Genomic DNA, 20,988 nt, shown 5'->3' on the forward strand with positions numbered 1-20,988 from the left:
CAGACTGGGAAGAGAGTGGAGAACACACAGCTGGAAGAATTAAAAAATGGCATTTAAAACCACAGATATATCCCCCAGCAACCCTGGAAATACTATGAGCCCCCCCCCCCAATCAGGGATTGTGATAATGCCCAAATTATCCATATGGAGACAGCCAACCAGTGCAAGTTGAGTCAGGGTTGTGTTTGGCATTTCAGCAGCATGCAGGGAACACAGAGAAAGCAGGCACCAGCTAGAGGTGCCCAGCCAAGCAAGCTCCCTGACACTGCCTGTTAAAGCAGGCCTAGCAAATATGCTGGTCAATGGGAGGCAAATGCTTTGTGTGGGATCTGGGACTGTGGTGAAGTTCTGCTTCTCATGGGGACACATGGCCGTGGTTTGGAGGAGTGTAGGATTTAGCTGTGCTCCTCCCCTGTGTTGTTGTTTAGTCGTTTAGTCATGTCTGACTCTTCATGGCCCCATGGACCAGAGCACGCCAGGCACTCCTGTCTTCCACTGCCTCCCGCAGTTTGGTCAAACTCATTTGGTCAAACTCCCCTGTGTAGAGGTGGCCAAACTACCCATTTTAGTTCCTCTCAGTTTGTCCTTTTTCCAACCTCAAGTTTAACCTCAAGTTGATTTTTTTTTTATAAGTCCTCATGAAAATTTGCTCACATTTTAGAGCACATTTCTTGTAATACTTTGTGCACAATTTTGCGTAATATACATATTTTTAGAAGGTAATTTCCCCTAAAAGAAGGCATTTTTTGCATGCTATTTTCACTAATATTTGAATTTTGATGGACACTTTACCTCCAGTATATGCACTTGTTTATATACAGAACTGGGCATTGTAAGATGCAGAGAAACACAGATTTTGAAGGACTGTCTTGTCTTGTTGGGTTGTTTCAGAAAGGGCAAATTAGTTAGGTTCACCTTTAAATGTGAACTGAATTGAATTCCTCCCCATCTTTATCCCCTTGCCACCTCCATGACTCAACCCCATTTTGGCTGCTTCACCTACATATCTTCACTGACAGAACGGCTGCCCTGACAGTGTTCTGCTGGCATATCTGTGGTAAGCCTACGGAGGCAGCATGTTTTGCATTCCACCTTTGTAGCAGGGCTTCCACTGGATCCTTTGGCCATGCAGCTGCAAGATTGCAAATGGCACCCTGTAGGAAATGCTCCATAATCAAAGAGAGAGACGTTTCAGTTTCCATTTTCTTGAAGATTGCAGAAATATTAATAGTGGTCCTCCTCAAGTGGCTGCTTTAGTCAGTAAAGCAGCAGATTAAATAGCTCGAGAAAGCAATATGACTTAAATAACCAGCACTTCCCTTAAAGAACTGAAGCAAATTTGTGGAACACCAGTAGGATCTTCTCCCTAATATGATGCTGGACTTTTAATAACACTGCTACATAATGGGCAGTAGTCTAGAATCAATGTGTATGTGAGGGTACACAGATATATGTGGATCCCTAGTTAATAAAGGAAACCCCACAGTACTGCTTATCTAGGCTATTCTAATTTTCAATTAAAATGAAAACAAAGTTGCAGACAAATATGGGGTCATGGCTTATAAAGGCTAGGCAGGGCTCAGTGTGCACTTCCAACACTCTGCTCCTAGGAAGAGGGGGAGATACCTCTTCAAGCTCGGGGAAGTAGCCATTGGGGATGCCAGAGGCTGGAGTGAAAAGATTGGCATAATTACAAAATACCATACTAATGAACAGTTCAGAACATAGAATCATAGAATTATGGAGTTGGAAGGGACCCCGAGGGTCATACTGACATGGGTTTGCATTTGTACCCTAAATAACCCTCAACATGGTCTAACCACATGAAGAATGCTTGGAAGATGTCCAGACTTGAAAGTTGTGGTTTAACCACATGGGGGAGACTTGCATGCAGGCATCTAGCAACAAACAGCCACAGATTCCCCCCCCCCCTTTCTAATTTGCTGTCTGCAGAGCTGAAATTTCAGAAGAGGAACCTGGGATATCTCTGAAGCTCCAACTCCTCCTGTCTCTACCACCCTAGAGAAAGAAGCAGTCGGTTTGAGCTTCAGCAGGGAAAAGTTTTGATACAACTGAAGCAGAGGGTAATAAAACTGGGAAAAGCTGCTTTATCATTCTGCCTCTTGCACTCCATAATTAACTTTCCCTTTTAACTTCCATAATTCAATTAACCTTCATTCTAATTGTTAAACTCATTTAATTACCTCATAGTTGCAAGACCATTGTATGCCTTGGCTGGCTTATTCTGCCATGTCCTTCAGCTGTACAGAGAAGTCTCCAGTGGAATAGTTTATCCTCCTTTCCATCAAATTGCCTCAGAAGTCCTTGTATTTGAATGTTTGTCTCCTTATGAAGTGGTCAGAGACAGTGACAAGAGTAATATTGCATCAACCACCAATATGAAACTGAGTTTGTGAGGAGCTTGAGGAGCATTCTGCCAATTCCTAGTAGTCACACAACCCCGGCATGGAGCAGTTGGGGTGGTGGTGGTGGTAGATGAAGACAAAATTGACAGAAATCATGTGGCAAAACCTTCAAAAGCTTTGACCATAGCAGGGGAAGGAATGGGAGACCACCTGGACTCTGCTTCAGGTACAGTGGCACTATTACTTCAAGGGAAGTAATAGTGGCACTGTATTCTGCTCTGGTCAGACCTCACCTGGAGTACTGTGTCCAGTTCTGGGCACCACAGTTCAAGAAGGACACTGACAAACTGGAACGTGTCCCGAGGAGGGCAACCAAAATGGTCAAAGGCCTGGAAACGATGCCTTATGAGGAACGGCTAAGGGAGCTGGGCATGTTTAGCCTGGAGAAGAGGAGGTTAAGGGGTGATATGATAGCCATGTTCAAATATATAAAAGGATGTCACATAGCGGAGGGAGAAAGGTTGTTTTCTGCTGCTCCAGAGAAGCGGACACGGAGCAATGGATCCAAACTACAAGAAAGAAGATTCCACCTAAACATTAGGAAGAACTTCCTGACAGTAAGAGCTGTTCGACAGTGGAATTTGCTGCCAAGGAGTGTGGTGGAGTCTCCGACTTTGGAGGTCTTTAAGCAGAGGCTTGACAGCCATATGTCAGGAGGGCTCTGATGGTGTTTCCTGCTTGGCAGGGGGTTGGACTCGATGGCCCTTGTGGTCTATTCCAACTCTAGGATTCTATGATTCTATGATTTCATTGCCACACAAGCACTGCTTCTATGGACAGGTCGAAAAGCTACAGGCCGTTGCAATATCCCTTGATTCCTTGTGCATCACCAATCCATGACCAGGTGGCTGACATTCAGTTAGGTCCCACTCAGAGTAGACCCACTGAAATTAACGAACCTACATTAGTCACGTCTGCTAACTTTAACAGGTCTACTCTGGTTGGGACTAGCATTAGATATAACCCTGGCTTTAGCAACCCAAGCACAATGTATGGTCGAAATAAATAAAAAAAATAAAAAAATTGTCCAGTAGCACCTTAGAGACCAACTAAGTTTGTTCTGGGTATAAGCTTTCATGTGCATGCACACTTCTACAGATAGGAAAGCTTATACCCAGAACAAACTTAGTTGGTTTGCTACTGGACAATTTTTAATTTTTTTAAATTTATTTTGACTGCACCAGACCAACACGGCTACCAACCTAAATCTACAATGTATGGTGTCAGAGTGTATTTTATTTATTATTCAGTTAGGTTCCGCACAGTGAGTTTCATGGCAGGATGGGGATTCGAACCCAGGTCTTCTAGCCTAGGATGCTCCTTCCTACAATTCCAAACAGTATGCTTGTACAACTGGGAAAGAAGGAAGCCCTTAAGGAAAATGCAGTGCCCTTCTTACATATCGGATGGAAAATCTTTTTCACCTCACCTCAAGGACCACTTAGTCTTGTGGGGAACATTTTGGGAGCCACATGCCAGTGATGTGTGAGGAGCAGTGGACATGGCTCTTCACTTCCACAGGAAGCTACGTTCCAGCCACGCAAAGGTCAGAGGTCATGCCACACACCACTCCCCATCCTCCACAATCACATTATTTGAGACAGGCCAACAGCTGAGGAGATGTTAGTTCAGGGGTGGCAAGGGGTGTGGTGTGGCAAGGGTCAGAGAGGCCGAAGGGCCCAATAGAAGAGTTCTGAAGGGCCACCTCTGGCTGTTGGGCCTGCTGTTCCTGATGCCTGTTGTATAACACTGCCAGGATCACTGAGATAATAATACGTGAAGCGGAAAATAGCAAGCATTATTCATCCTCATCAATAAGAGCCATCTGGCTGTTTATCACCACTTGGCGACTGCACCCTCAAGCGCCTGAAAGAAGCCATTCCTGAGCAGCGCAGCTCTCACCTTACCCACAATGTTTCTTCAACAAAGACAGTTTGCACACTCAGCTGCGAGTCATCGAGTGATGTGACATCATGTGATATATGTGTGTCTGAATCAGCCCCGAGTTTTTGCCTTACCAAATAAAACAGCTCTATCGGGGCAGGAAGTCTGACGCTGCCTTTTAGCATTATTAACTCAGCTTCGATGGTATCCTGCCCCCCACCCCCCACTCGACCAGAATAAGCGGCAATGCAGTGGCTGCTGAGTAAGCAGCCTTTGGAGGTGGATGTTCTCCGTCTCCTTCCTGCGGCCTGCAGGTATCCTTGTTCTCTTTAACCTTTGGAAGCAGCCATTGAGAAGATCTTCCCGACAACACGTCGGGGAGGTTGCATTCTTCGCAGCAATTACCCGTCCCTTTGCCTCTCGGGATTGCCCTTTTGCTGCAAGGTTCCAGGCAAGAGGCAAAGATTAAAGAGTGGGGGGAGATTAGTATACTAAGTCCCACTGGACATTGCACAACGATGTGTGCATGTGTGTCATTTATTTTGCCACTGGTTTCTTAAAGCTATAGCTCAGCCTTCTGGCTGGGGTTGAGGGACGCCACAGTTCAAAACGTCTGGAAGGCGCCAAGTGGGAAGAGACTGGAATATATCTTTGAACTCGAAGCCAGGTTCCTCCTGCTTGCACAACTCACCTGTGGCCCTCCAGATGTTGTTCTTGGACACCAACTCCTAACAGCCCCAGCCCCAGGGATGGTGGGAATCGCAGTCTGGCAACACCTAGTGGACCACAGGTATCCATCCCTGCTCTGTACCATCAACACCATGTGGCCCTCTAGGTGGTTTGGACTCCAGCTCCATCAGCTGCAGCCAGCCAATGGTCAGGGTTGATGGGGGATGTAGTCCAATAGCTGAAGGACACTTTTTGTTGTTGTTTAGTCGTTTAGTCGTGTCCGACTCTTCGTGACCCCATGGACCAGAGCACGCCAGGCACTCCTGTCTTCCACTGCCTCCCGCAGTTTGGTCAAACTCATGCTGGTAGCTTCAAGAATACTGTCCAACCATCTTGTCCTCTGTCGTCCCCTTCTCCTTATGCCCTCCATCTTTCCCAACATCAGGGTCTTTTCCAGGGAGTCTTCTCTTCTCATGAGGTGGCCAAAGTATTGGAGCCTCAGCTTCACAATCTGTCCTTCCAGTGAGCACTCAGGGCTGATTTCCTTAAGAATGGATAGGTTTGATCTTCTTGCAGTCCATGGGACTCTCAAGAGTCTCCTCCAGCACTGTAATTCAAAAGCATCAATTCTTTGGCGATCAGCCTTCTTTATGGTCCAGCTTTCACTTCCATACATCACTACTGGGAAAACCATAGCTTTAACTATATGGACCTTTGTTGGCAACTGGGTTCCCCTTATTTTCCAGTGGGATGGGTTATTAACTGACTCACCAACTGCATACACGGGAAGTGGGGTGGGTTGCTTTTCCTGTAAAACTCTCAAAAGCTGTTTAAAAAATGTTTATACTATTCCACAAAAGAACTTTATTTTTGATGTGTATGCTCTGTATTTTATTACTTTAATTTTTTAAACAATTTTAAATTTGGGGGGAAATTAGAATGCAAAACTGTTACATGAAGGTATGGGAATCAGCTGTACTAGAACAATTGACATATAAACTGGAAACCTCTAGAGGTCCAACAAGTAAGGACAAATTTATTTCTGTTTGGTATGAGTTTGTTGTTTTTGTGAATAATGGCTGTGGATTAAAAAAAAGTAACTAAAATAAAGTAGGACTGTGTGCAGAACTTTACAAACGAAGGTTATCTGGAAAAGCATCTCATCCCACTGGAAAATAAGGGAATTCCATGGCAATTGTGTCCTTAGTTTTATAGGCTTGTATATTTTCTATTTCTATTGTATAAAAAGTCTGGCATGTATTACTGATGTCTCTGGCACCTCTGTGTCTCATAATTGTTTTCTGTGATGATTATGTTTTAGGCCTTTTATTTTATTTTATATAAATCTGGACAAAGGTGACATGCCGAAGTATTTTTTTGTGTCTGCGTGTGTGGGGGACTTTCTGGATGCCAGCATATCTTGTTGCGCCCAGCAGCGAACCTTTCCTAATCCACATCTCCACCCTCCAATGGGGCCAAATGCAAGACCGTGTACAACATTCTGGCTTCTGGTGCTGCTGCGTGAATAAGGTGGGAGGGGCAGAATTTCTGCGAAGGACAGCAACTTTCTTTTAAATGCAAATGCCCTGGTAATTAACATTGCTGGGAAAGAAATGGTGGAAAGCACCTGACAGCTAAATGAGAGCTTGCTCAAATACATTTCCTTATGCTTTGCCTTAGCATAGCAGGCTACTTTCGTATGCTGTCTGTATGAAGCTTTTCTCTTCTTTGCTTCAGGAGGAATTCCAGGTACCTGGATCTTGTTTCCTTATCTAAGGGACCATTAGAAACCCCTTAGCACGTGTCACATTCCAGGTGAGGCATGTTGTTTGTTCCTCTTGGGGCAATAGCTGAGGGTGGGTGGGATTTCCATTTTGACTGCAGCGGAGGAGTGAAAGAGTCAACACCCCCATCATCTATGTACTCATTTTGGACTGTCCCTCTCCCTATGCCCGAAATCTTCTTTGTTACATTTACATCCTGCCTTTCTTCCAAGGAATTCAAGGCAGCGTACGTGATCTGTCCCCTCCAACCTTTTATCCCAACAACAACCCTGTGAGGTAGAGAGAGTGTGGCTTGCCCAAAGGTCACCCAGTAAGCTGAGAGGGAATTAGAATCCATGGCCCTCTGGCCCTAGTTGAACATTGTGCAGTGGTACCTTGGATTAAGTACTTAATTCGTTCTGGAGATCCGTTCTTAACCTGAAACTGTTCTTAACCTGAAGCACCACTTTAGCTAATGGGGCCTTCTGGTGCTAACGTGTCGCCGGAGCACGATTTCTGTTCTTATCCTGAAGCAAAGTTCTTACCCTGAGGTACTATTTCTGGGTTAGCGGAGTCTGTGACCTGAAGCGTATGTAACCTGAAGCGTATGTAACCCGAGGTAGCACTGTACTGGCTCATGAAACAAAGGAAGGCAGACTTAACTTTAGGAGAAGATAGGTCTTCTGTTTTCTTTATCAAAGTTTATATATATATATATATATATATATATATATATATATATATATATATATTATATATAAAAGAATGACAGGTCATGAAGGTTTTGGCTTAACCCAAGAGCAGCTAACGCTTTTTGGTCCAAGGGCCACATTACCTGTTGAACAACCCTTGGAGGGTCGTAAGGCCAGTGGTGGGTATGAATGATGCAAAGTGGGCGTGGTCAACTTACACCACACACACACACACACACACACACACATACACAAACACACACACACACACACACACACACACACACACACACACACACAGCCCAACATCACAAAGGAGGAACAGCACCTCCCCACCTGGGACCACAAAGCAGCCGTTCATTAGCACTCTTTAATTGTCCAGAGTCTGATTCTACCCCTCAGTGGTGCCCAACCCAGCACATTCATCCCTTCTTACCCGTGCCTCTCCCTCTGCTGAATAGTGAATACAATAAAACTCCTTGACACAGGAAGCGTTCAGCTTACAAAACTCCACAATGCGCCATGCGTTTTAATGGGTTTTGTCATCGCCACAGATGTTGGCAACACCATGTCTTATTAGTTCTCACCAGCCACGTAGATTGGCCAAGCACACAACATTCTGCAGTTACACATGGGGCTGGAATGGACGTGCCAAGCAGTTCACTCCACGTCTGGGAGTAATTTTCTGAATGGCAAATGTAAATTGGGAGAGGGCAGCTGGGCTCTTAGCACACCTGAAGAAGGAGCAGCAGGGCTCTTGAATCTTCCAACAGGCCTAAAGTTAGGTCTTCCCCATGGCTCACTGGGAGCAGATTGCCAGGCTGGGAGAAGGGGATGCAAAGAGAGTAAAGGATAGGGATATGCCCCTCCTCCATTTTGTGCTTTAAAACACAGGGGTAAGTGTGACTTCTGCATTGCTTCCGAACATCTAATTCTTAATTTTGGGTCGTGCTCCAAGAGACACGGAACGAGCGAGAGGAAGCTGATTATTTCCCTGAAGCTTTAGTGTACCTGCTCTACTGCTTTTGAAGCACGATGCCCTGTCCACTGTCAGGCAGAGTAATTGTGCTTATAGTTTCATTAAAGTGCAAGAGTCTACAAGCGCCACTATAAAAATGATTATAAGTCCTGAAGGGGAACACATTCTCCTTAAGGGGCTTATAATCATTGGCACGCTGGCGCTCCGTCTTGAGGAGGAGACGCTGATGAGAGGCTGCCTGCATCTTAGCAGTTACTTAATTAAAAACCACAGGGTAGATCCTGTCGTTGGGTACAGCTCTGAGCAAGGGATGGTGCGTAAATGCCCCACCCGAGGAGTAGCCCTGGGAAGCATTTGCTCCAAAGACGCTGAGTCACGGGCATCACGGCACATTTAATGGGCTGGTCTGAGCGTATTTATCCCAAATCACCGTGGCAAAAGTGTTTAAGACAGCTGCTTCAGAATTGGGAATGGGACAAGGAGGAACTGGATTTATCCAACTCACAGCTCTTTGAGGGGCAAGGCTTCTAGGCTATTAACATATGGAGAATATGGGTGTTAGTCATGGGTGGTGGCTCTGTCGACTCCAAGTTCAGAGGCAGGATTTCACTGGAGAATAGCAGCAGCAGCAGACAGTCCTGCTAGTGGCCTTTCCAGAAGGCTCTGGTTGGACGCTATGGGAAATGGGAGGTGGGCTGGCCTAAGACATTTTGCTGGCTGAGGTAGAATAGCATATCATTTCCACCTTCAACCCCAAGGTGAATAGGACCTGCTTGGGGGCATTTGGCACCCTGAGAGCATGGTGATGGACTAGATAGGTCAGGAATAGGCAAACTCAGCCCTCCTGATGTTTTGGGACTACAACTCCCATCATCCCTGACCACTGGTCCTGTTAGCTAGGGATGATGGGAGTTGTAGTCCCAAAACATCTGTTTGCCTATGCCTGAGATAGATCTTTGATGGGCCCAACAGGGCTTTTCTTACTTTCTAAGAGTAGCCAAGGCCAGCCAAGTGATTTTGGCACTTGAGGCACAAACCCCACAAAGCCTTGCTACCCCTCACCCCCAGGAGTATAAATAAGCAACAATAAATTAAGTAACTCACGTTCTCCTGCCCTTTCATGACAGCCAACGCCAGCTGCTTGAGGCAGCTGCTTCGCTCTGCCTAATGCATGGACTAGCCTTTCAAAATGTCCTCCTCAATTGTCCTTCTCCCCACATTTGCTGGGCCCAGTGTCATTTCATATGCAGTCAGCCCCTTTGCTGTAGGCTTCTGAGGCCAGAGCTGTTAGTTCCCATTCCTGGCAGTTTCCCGAACTTAAGGATGTTCAATATAATGTTTGTATTCCACAGGTGATCTGTTGCTCTTATTATAAGACTCAGAATAGCTGCAACTCAAGCAGCAACAATGAACTATTTAATTTGGCAGGCATTGGGGGAACAGAGTGGAAGCAGCGTCCTGATATTTTACGTTTGAACAACCAAGGAGCAACTCAAGTTAGCCACAGCCTGGGTCTTGCCACATGGTATGAAAGCAAAAGATGCTTATTCCCAATGAATATCACTAGCTGTCACATGTAAATATGCACTTAGCAAGGACTGGAAGCCCAGCCAAAAATTAAGATCCCAAATATCTTACTGAGGACTTCCGGCTCATAACGTTTTGGGGCCTCATGAACCCAGTGTAGTGGATCAAGTGTGGGGTACTGGTTAGAGTCTTGGACTAGCACCCGGAAGACCAGGGTTCAAATCCCCACTCAGCTATGAGGCTCACCCACTTGGGCCGGTCATTCTGTCTCTTAGACTGAGCTACCACACTGGGTTGTTCTGAAGACAAAACGAGTAGGGGTGTGTGTGTTACTTTGACATTCTTGGAGGAATGGTGCAATATAACAGCAATAAATAAATAAATACAGTGGTATCTCGGGTTACAGGCGCTTCAGGTTACAGGTGCTTCAGGTTACAGACGCTTCAGGTTACAGACTCTGCTAACCCAGAAATAGTACCTCGGGTTAAGAACTTTGCTTCAGGATGAGAACAGAAATTGAGTGGTAGCGGCACGGCGGCAGCGGGAGGCCCCATTAGCTAAAGTGGTGCTTCAGGTTAAGAACAGTTACAGGTTAAGAATGGACCTCCAGAACGAATTAAGTTCTTAACCCGAGGTACCACTGTAAATAAGGAGCATCTCTCCTCTTCCTCCTCCTCCTCCTTGCTGCTGTTGAAAAACAAGCTTTGGGAAAAAGGAAGCAGACGAACTGGGAAGGCCCCACTTTATTTAGGACTCCTAGCAAACATCAAAAGGATGTTTGTAGAGATAGTAAAAAAATGTGTTATTTCTCTTCCTCTGTGTGTGTTTGTGGAGTTTTCCCAATTCTAAAGCTCAACAACATGGCATTGGTGTTCATTCGTGTGCACTTTTTAATATGTCTGTACACTGGGGTCAGGACTCAGAGATTAACTGTAGCTCTAGAGGCGCTGAGGAGAGAACCAAAACCCCCATAAATGGCAACTCTAGTACATGCATTCACACATGAGCCGCAGTTAAAGGATCAAAAATGTCAAATTCTTCCCCCAAACGCAAACTACACTAGGGGAAGCAATTTACCAGGGGCAGGTACCAGAAGATACAGATAGTCCCAGGTCAATAGTTGAAGCATTTGTCTTCTGCTGAAGAAGTTTGATGCCGCTTTTGCCTTAAAGGATGTAGGAAAGTATGGCTCATCGTTTGATGACAGAGAATGACAGAGAAATTCTCTCCTTTGGATACATAGCTGCCTGCCATCAACAAGAATGGGGAAAGGCACAAGCAACTCCAGCTGTATTGTTCTCCATCTGAATAGATGTTGGGACTGCCATTTTACACACCAATGGTCAAGAAATGCTTGCTTAGGGGGACAGGCATCTCTAGGGACCGTGAATGAGTACCTTTCATACCCACATCTCCCAGCAGATGTCACCTTAATGCAGAGCGAGGAAAGTGAGGGAAAAATAACCAGTGTTACCTGCAAAAAAAGATTGTATCTATGCCTTCTCATTAAAGACACGGTGAAATGGCACTTGCTCCTTCGGTCGCAAGGATTTCCTTCAAATAGCATTCAATTGTTCACATATTGAAATGGTTAGCCAAGGGCAAAAATGAATTGTATTGCCATTAATGTGCCCCAGAAGAGCAGTCTGAGATCTGGCCCATGAGCTTTTGAAATCCCCATGTAGTAGGAAAACGGCAGCAGTTGATAACAAGAGGATGTGCTCATGAGTAGCTGCTGTATCTGACAGTTTGGTCAAAGCTGAATGCCACAGTAAAGTCACAGGGATGGAAGCCAACTTTCAGAGTCATTCCTAAGCTTTAAAAAAACCAAAACCTCATATTTATTTCATCTGGACATTTTGGAAAGCAATTTTCTGCCCCTTTCGACTCATCTACACAAGTGGTTGCCTCCTCCCCCACTTTCAATCTGAGGGAACTTCAAATGTTGCTCCCATTCACTACAAGGTCAAACTGATTATGGAAATAAAATAGCAGAATTTATGGTCTTCTGAGCACTCAAATACTGCTCTTGCATGCAGCTTTAAAGAGATCCCCCCCCCAATATACGCTCAGAGACCCCAATTATCCAATCTGAGTATACATGAAACAAACCCCGATAATCTCTTTTTGTGCAGGCAGGGGGAAGATTAAGGTTGTATAATGAAACATTTTGAAGCCATACTGCCATCTGATAAAAAATATAAGCTGCATCTGGGCCAGGAAATAAAAACCAGAATCTCAACCCATAATTCACTCTGATGTATTTTATTTCAATCCAATGCTCAGAGTCGGTTCATCCCTTACTTGGAAGAAAGGGGAAATGGTACACCTCTGGCTACAAACCTATGCGTACTTACTTGGAAGTAAACACCATTAATGGATCTTATTCCTGAGTGAAAACCCATAGGAGCAGACTGTCACTCATGCTGCTGCTTCTCCATTCCTGTGTAATGTGCAAACTGGCTCCTAAGGTATTTTCATGTGTAGCGTGAAAAAATGCATTTAAATCGCTCTCATGTGGCTGGGGTATTATTCATGCAGAGGATGAAATAGAAGACACAGAAGATATACATCTTGGTCAACGCTGGCTTGACATTTGCAGTGGAACTGATTCAATCCTCATGTGTGATGATGACCTTAGTGTGTGTCCACAACAAAACGGTCGCCGCACGAGAATCACTGACAATGGATGCACAGGTACCTAGGGGGTCTGCTTTTTGCATTCCCATTGCAATGTCTGAAATGATTTGCACATGGGTGATGCAGAGGCTTCAGGTGGACAGATCATACATTCTCTCTGTAGGAGTTCCCCACTGGAGATGGTGATGCCTACCATGATGAGTTGCTGCATAAAAACCATTAAATTATATTAAACAGAACCTGCCCCAAAACTTTCAAAGGGGGTGTATTAGCAAGATGGACACTGAATGGCCATTTCAGTGCATTGGTTCTTTCTGAATAGCCACAGGAAATCATTGGATATAGTAGTCAGCTAAGTTTTACTCAGAGTAGACGCTGCTAAATTGTTGTTGTTGTTTAGTCGTTTAGTCGTGTCCGACTCTTCGTGACCCCATGGACCAGAGCACGCCAGGCACTTCTGTCCTCCACTGCCTCCCGCAGTTTGATCAAACTCATGCTAGTAGCTTCAAGAACACCATCCAACCATCTCATTCTCTGTCGTCCCCTTCTCTTGTGCCCTCCATCTTTCCCAACATCAGGGTCTTTTCCAGGGAGTCTTCTCTTCTCATGAGGTGGCCGAAGTATTGGAGCCTCAGCTTCACGATCTGTCCTTCCAGTGAGCACTCAGGGCTGATTTCCTTCAGAATGGAGAGGTTTGATCTTCTTGCAGTCCATGGGACTCTCAAGAGTCTCCTCCAGCACCATAATTCAAAAGCATCAATTCTTCGGCGATCAGCCTTCTTTATGGTCCAGCTCTCACTTCCATACATCACTACTGGGAAAACCATGGCTTTTACTATACGGACCTTTGTTGGCAAGGTGATGTCTCTGCTTTTTAAGATGTTGTCTAGGTTTGCCATCGCCTTTCTCCCAAGGAGCAGGCGTCTTTTAATTTCGTGACTGCTGTCACCATCTGCACTGATCATGGAGCCCAAGAAAGTAAAATCTCTCACTGCCTCCATTTCTTCCCCATCTATTTGCCAGGAGGTGATGGGACCAGTGGCCATGATCTTCGTTTTTTTGATGTTGAGCTTCAGACCATATTTTGCGCTCTCCTCTTTCACCCTCATTAAAAGGGTCTTTAATTCCTCTTCACTTTCTGCCATCAAGGTTGTGTCCTCTGCATATCTGAGGTTGTTGATATTTCTTCCGGCAATCTTAATTCCGGCTTGGGATTCATCCAGCCCAGCCTTTCGCATGATGAATTCTGCATATAAGTTAAATAAGCAGGGAGACAATATACAGCCTTGCCGTACTCCTTTCCCAATTTGGAACCAATCAGTTGTTCCATATCCAGTTCTAACTGTAGCTTCTTGTCCCACATAGAGATTTCGCAGGAGACAGATGAGGTGATCAGGCACTCCCATTTCTTTAAGAACTTGCCATAGTTTGCTGTGGTCAACACAGTCAAAGGCATTTGCATAGTCAATGAAGCAGAAGTAGATGTCTTTCTGGAACTCTCTAGCTGCTAAATTAGGTCCATTGAATACCACCCTGGATGTTTTAAGGCCCACCTTAAAATCAGAATATTGGAAACCATTGGTTGTTTTTAGGGACCATCTTCAAGCGGGGATACAGTCGTACATTGGATCCCAAACGCCTTGTGAGTTGGATGTTTTGGCTCCCGAATGCCACAAGCATGGAAGTGAGTGTTCCAGTTTGCGAACATTCTTTGGAAGCCAAACATCTGACGCGGCTTCCACGACTTCTGACTGAGTGCAGGAAGCTCCTGCAGCCAATCAGAAGCCACACCTTGGTTGTCAAATATTTCCGGAAGTCGAACGGGCTTCCGGAACGGATTACGTTTGAGAACCAAGGTACCACTGTATCTCCAAATGATTAAAGCCATGGTAATGAATTCAGCTAGGGGTGCTGGGGGGCTTAGTAACACAGGTAATATAGGAAGCTACATCATGGTAACTCAAGTCCATGGGTCCATCTAATTCAGTACTGTCTACGCTGACTGGCAGAAGCTCTCCAGGGTTCCAGGCAGGTGTCTTTCCCAGCCCTGCCTGGAGATGCTAAGGATTAAACCTCACACTTTCCATGCACAAAGCATGTGCTGTGCCATGGATAGGAGAAAGCAGAGCATGATGGTGCTTTGATTCTTCAGACAAAGGGCTCAGAAGCCTGGGCCCAGTTTAATGGTGCAGTGTGAGAAAGCCAGGAACACTAGGAGTGCAGTAACAGTTCAGACTTGGCGTGCATATTGGTAACCGATTCTGGAAAAATAATACAAAAAACTAAATCTGCTGGTCTTGGCTGATTTTTATCATTGCTCACTTGTTTGCTCTGCCTTGCATAGGTTCCAGCAGGTTCGGTTGTCAGCGTCTAAATTTCTGGCACTGCAAAGGTTTCCGGATTTAGGCTTTTGGAAGGTGGAAACTATTCTGGACCAGCTGCTTAGTAACTGTTTTGCCTGCATCAGTGTGTTGCTGTCTTTTAGTCATCCATTCTGACTCACGTGGTAGCTGGAGTCAGCCTGTCCACCAAGGCCTGGTTTTCCCATCAGGGATGATAGTGCCCCTCCTTGCTGTTTGCAACATGCCTCGGGTGATCTTGTAAACCTCCAAACATTCAGTGGGGATGCGTCACTCCCTTCCATTGATAATAGGCATTGATGCTGATGCACACTTTGCGTGCAACCTCTAAAAGGCAGAATTGGTTACAGACACCATGAAACTCCAGTTGATGAAAACTCATCATGCTGTTCAAGTAACATACACATCAGAGATTCCTTTTTTTGTATGATGCTTCAGTGGTCTGCCTCAGCGGTCACCGTAGCGGGGAGCAAAGATTATTTCGGAAGCACTCCCCCCCCCCTTTTACAACTTTGATGCTGAATTCATAAAAGAATTGAAATGCAGTGATTCCCAAACTTGTATCTGGTAAATTCTACCAGTGAACTATTTTTGGTCTTGCACAGTGATGCCTGATAATCCCCCCAAAAGCAAAGGTACTCATGTTAATCCATTAGGGTGGGAAATCTCCAAAGTCCACAATTGGGTAATACCTTTATTAGAATCAAGCAAAATGAACTGTGGATGGATAATCTCAGCACCTCACCTGGGTATCATTGGTTGGCATCATGATAAACTATGGTTTATTCCTGTAAGACCAATTGCAGTCGTTAACAGTCACCAACAGGCTCATCTCAGCTATCTGCCAATCTCCCATTCCCACCACCCTTCTGAGTAATACCCCTCCCCACCTTCTCACTATATAGAAGGATCTGGCAACTTCTGTTTCAGTGTATCTGAAGAAGTGTGCATGGACATGAAAGGTCATACCAATAACAAACTTAGCTGGTCTCTAAGGTGCTACTGGAAGGAATGTTTTTATTCTGTTTCGACTACACATAATTAATGTCTTTTTTACATTGAGTTGTTTTTTCCTTTACATTGAAATTAGTGTAAGTTACATGTTACATGACTTATGTAATTTAATTAAATTAAATAGTGGACAGTGAGGTGAATAATGTACCATTTGGCAGAAACCAAACTGCAGCGGAAGGGAGACAATGATGATTGTGATAAATACAGATGGGAATGGAAATTGCTGTGTTCTTACATCTCTAGCCTTAACGATGGTTTGCTGAAACAAGCCAGCTTTATCAACCACTGTTTGAAGTTTGCTTTCTTCAAAAAAGCCAAAAGATTAACCACAGCTGGGGATTAGATGATATGGCAAGCTGTCGTTAAACAGAAATAAAGGTCCTTCTCATGGCTGTGCTAGAGATGGATTGGGGAGCATGTGAGCTCAGGGAGAAACTAGTTTCATTCACAACTTGAGAAACTGTATTATGTGGTGATGTCTAAAGACAGACATTATTTGGACAGATGTCCAAAGACAGACATTTTCTGTATCTTTTTGCTCCATTTTAACCCTGCCTGCTTCTGACAGCTTCATGCCCTACCAACCCAGTGGAAAGCACTGTTTTGGTATGTTGAGAATTGCTTGTGAATGACAATGACCTTTTCAAGGTGGATCCCCTATACCTGCTATTCAGCCCTTGATTAAAAAACTTAAAACTAAAGCTTAAAACTGTACACACCCAATAGAGGAGTGTTAAATTAATTTAGCTCACAAGACAAGGATTAATGAATTAGCAGCACAGGGGTCTTTGGGAGTGTGGATCTGTGTGAATCATAAAGATGCACTTTCCCATTAACCTCGACACAAAATGTGCGGCCGAGTCCCTCTTCACTGCATGGAATGTTTACTGCACTGGGGCTGAGATCAGATACATATATGGAAATTGTGCAGAGAGGCTTTTGATCCAGGAATTGGATTGGAAAACTCCAGAGGCCCCTTCTAAGGCTATCATCTGCGATTAGGAGTTCAGATGTAAGCCATTTGCGTATGTGGAGGCAGCAGCGGAATGCCTTTTTTATGCATTAGCTCCATGCAGTACAGGTCTGTTCCAATCACATCTTTCTCTCTTTATTTTTCAGGCTTGATGAGAAAAGCTGCTTGCATTTCCTTGTATGACATCCTGAGAGCTGCCCTCACTGGTCTGTTTGCTGTGTGTGTCAGGTTAAACTGCAGGCTTTGGGGGGGCTGGCCCTGCTAGGGTCAGGGTCATGACAAGGCAGCAAACTGACCGCTGTTGAAAGCCCTAAACAACTCAGGCCCCAAATACCTGAAAGCACCCCTCTTTCTCTACCCACTTCCTCAGCAGAGGGGGCCCTCTATAGTCCCACCACCCTCAGAAGTTCAGGGGTGGTGGTGGTCCAGGAGAGAGCAGCCCCTAAACGGTGGAACTCCTCACAGAGGTTCATCTGGCATCTTCCTTATACAGCTTTTGGCAAATGCTGAAGATATACCTCTTTACCTCAGCTTTTGACACCTAAGATTACATTTTTTAGGACCCACCCTATTTTTGTGATTTTAAGTTGTTCCAAACGGTTTGTAATATTGTGTTTTAATTGTTGTAACTTGCCTTGGGGCCCTAGGGTGAAAGGCAGGTAGTTAATTTAATAATAATACTTGGTGTGGTTTTGTTGCATTTTCACTGCTGTGGAGGGGAAATGGCTCTTCTGAAATTTTCTGCCTTGTGTGCAGAAACATCTTGGCTTGGAAGGGATGGGGCTGATTTGCTGTTCCACCTCAGGGAACGAAATGCCTCGGGCTGACCAGCCCTGTGTCAAGAGCAAATGGAACTAACCAGGATCCATAAAGAGAACAGGAAGTGTTGGGACTAGAAATTGGGGCGAGGGTGGTCTTCCTCCTTACCGCAGCTTACTGAGAGCGGACTTGTGTGAGCACAGCAAGAACTGAATAAAGTTCTGATGCGTAAAGCCTGCACATTCCTTCAGTTAATGAAACAGACCCCGAGGCCCAACTCAGGAGGTGTCCATGCGCATTCTTGCCAATGTGGCAGGTAAGAGGCCAGATCACAGGAAGAAGCATGTATTCTTAGACTGAAAGCATGCTGCAAAGGATTTCAAGAGGCAGTGGCAGAATAAACAGGTATGTCTATGTGGGGTAAATCTCTTGATTGGAGTCTTGAAGGTACCTTTGTACCTGCTCACTTCCACTACTAAATATAAGGAAGGACCCCTCCCCACCCTTTTCTCACACAGCATTATGTGTATATAGGGCTTAAGTGAAATAAATATACTCAGTTGTAATGTTCTGACATTTTGGTCACCTCATTTCTGCTAGTGATGGCTTGTGTTTCAAAACATGCCTGTATCCTCCATCTGCATATCGTGGTCCGTCAAGGGCCTGCCAATCCTTCTGTTTTTGCTGCCTGCAGTCTTTGGCAATCACTCGTAGCCGAGTAAGATTGTCTTCCATGAACGGTGTGTTCATAAGTGACTGTGGAGGCCAATTCTGGATCCACACGTCCTTCCACAGTGGGGACATAGGTTTCCGTGCTTTTCTCTTAGCTTGTTTTCCCCTTTCATCCTGAGTTTGTGCTTCTTCAAAATCCATAACACCTTTGGTAAAGGCTGTTCTCCAATTGGAGCGCTTGCAGGCCAGTGTTTGCCAATTGTCTGTGCTTATACTACATTTCTAAAAAGATTCTCCTTGAGAGCATCTTTAAACTTCTTTTGTTGTCTGCCAGTATTTCACTTTCCATTCTTAAGTTGGAAATGGAGTAGTTGCTTTGGAAGACGATAATCAGGCATCCGAACAACATGACCAGTCCAGTGAAGTTGATGTTGAAGAATCATTGCTTCGACACTGGTGATCTACTGCTGTCTACAGTAGACACACACACAACCCTCCAAAGGCACTGATATACTGCCATACCAGGCAGGTGGGAAGTTTTTGGTGTGGTGGATCACAAGTTATGCAGGCTTCTTCTAAAGACTAGACCTTTGGCCTAGTCTCCGGTACATACTGGACAGATGTGGCTATCTAATAGAGGAATCATGGCACTCTGCACATACTCAAAGGCACAGAATTTGGCAGGACACAGAAACCGGGTGTGATGGGAGAGGAAAGGTCCATAACTTCCAGGAACGGAGGTGCCTAAGGGACTAAAATGTCAAGCGGCAGCCCTTGTAAGAGGACCTCTTGACTTGTTCGTCTGCAGCAGCATATTCTGTGGAGAAGGCAGCCAATGTTGTTTCTCCTTAACGAGCTACTCTGGAGTGCCAAGCATATTATGTAAGAAAACTGACTGTGAGCAATTTCCCTAATCAGGTAAAGAAATTGCATAATGAGCTCAATCATAATCATTTTCTTTAAGGCTCGTGTGATGAAAAAAGATGCCATTCCAACAGGGCCTTATGTAACAGCCAACCGTATCAAGCAAGGATTATTGCCCAGAAAACTCTGATGATGTGCGTAGTGCAGGCTAATTATTCCAGGTTGGGGACGGTGGTTCCAGCCAGAAGTGCTCCCATTACTATTGGCTTATTAGATGTCATTATCATGATTTGCCAGTCTGCAAATGCTCCAGCCGGAGAAATATACTCATGTACAAAGAGTGGGTGGCTTTAGAGACTGCACTGAGGTCCCCCTATTTCATGGCAATGTAGAACTGGGCAAAATGGTTGAGTTAACTCTTTCTGTCTTCCACCCAGCAGAATTAGACATTAGATACTGAAGAGCAAGCAACCTTTGCCAACTCTTTCACACATACAAGGAGTTGGATCTATGATGCCTGAGCTTCTCTCCTCCTCCTGTGGATTCACTTCAGGACAATGCGTTCTCTGTTAGCTTCCATCTCGCCATCTCTAAATAATGATGCACCTCACCAGATTTGGGGAGGGGGTTATAGCACAGTGGAAGACCACACAGTCTGTTTGCAGAAAGTCCCAAGTTCAATCCCCAACATCTCGAGATAGGGCTGGAAAAGTTTCCTGTGCGAAAATCTCTGCCATTCAGCGTAGTAATTGGAATGGACAATCTATCAATTCCTGTTTCTCTCTCTTTTTTCCCCCTTCAATTTTAAGTTCAGTTTGTGATTTTTTAAGAAAGTCTGCATGAAAATCGACACACGTTTTTGTACACCTTTCTCTTAGATATACATTTTTTGTGAGCACAATTTTGCCTAAATTCACATTTTTGCTATCGGAACTCTGTAAGCAGACATGGGCTAGTAGCGTTCATTGCACAGTTACTGAAATAATGCTAAGAAGGCAGTAATACGTTGTGAAGACCCTCAAAAGCAGTGCCTAAATAAACCTGATGTCTTGGGAATTGGGATTGGCCAGAAAAAAATCATTCCCATTCCAATACCTTTTGGCCTGTTTGTTTTTCTATGAAATGTTTATGCAGCTTCCCTATAAACCCTTGCACCAAGTGGCATTCTTTTTTGTCCAGCTTGGTATAGTTTTGCGGACACCCACGGCTGCTCGATGACACATATATACCATGATTCATCAAGCACTGATATTCCCATTTGAGGTACTGAGAGATTGCGAACTGAGCTTTTTTAAAAAAGAAAGAAAAAGCTGCATTAGGAAACTGCTTTCTACAGACTACTAAGTCTGACCATTGGCCCAGCTATCTCAGTTTTGTCTACATAAGGAATAGGAGTCCCCAAAAACCTGCGAGAGCACTGAGCATTTGGGGCACCGTGCTGTCTCACAATTTCAGGCCAAGATCTCCCCCTGAAAAAAATGGGATTTTCTGGGTCCACGTTTTTTGGTACTGTGCCATGCCTGGAAAAAGTGCTTTTTTCAGATCCACGATCTTGTGCGGGTCATGTGACTCCCATGGGAATGTGAACCCAGAAGATGGCACCTCGACCCTGGTCCGTGTCATGTTGGAGGATATGCCATGCACCCAGAGGCCCTGTGAGCAAAGGAAGAAAGGGGGGGGGGAATAGTTGTAAAAGGGCGAAAGGAGACCTGGAGCTTAGAGCCATCTTTCCCATAGGGCTTAGTGGTGCATTGCACCAGGGCACT

General features: G+C 44.9%; 1 long non-coding RNA gene across 1 annotated transcript; it reads left to right on the plus strand.

The window, feature by feature from the left end:
* Nucleotides 1-6,666: 6,666 nt before the first annotated feature.
* On the plus strand, nucleotides 6,667-17,919 carry LOC309527741. The gene is made up of 3 exons (XR_014217326.1): nucleotides 6,667-6,794; nucleotides 12,482-12,637; nucleotides 17,074-17,919. It is a non-coding gene; the product is annotated as an uncharacterized lncRNA (long non-coding RNA).
* Nucleotides 17,920-20,988: the final 3,069 nt, after the last annotated feature.

Source organism: Podarcis vaucheri, assembly GCF_965113315.1.
Source record: "Podarcis vaucheri genome assembly, chromosome: 2".
In the NCBI taxonomy this organism is placed as follows: Eukaryota; Metazoa; Chordata; class Lepidosauria; order Squamata; family Lacertidae; genus Podarcis; species Podarcis vaucheri.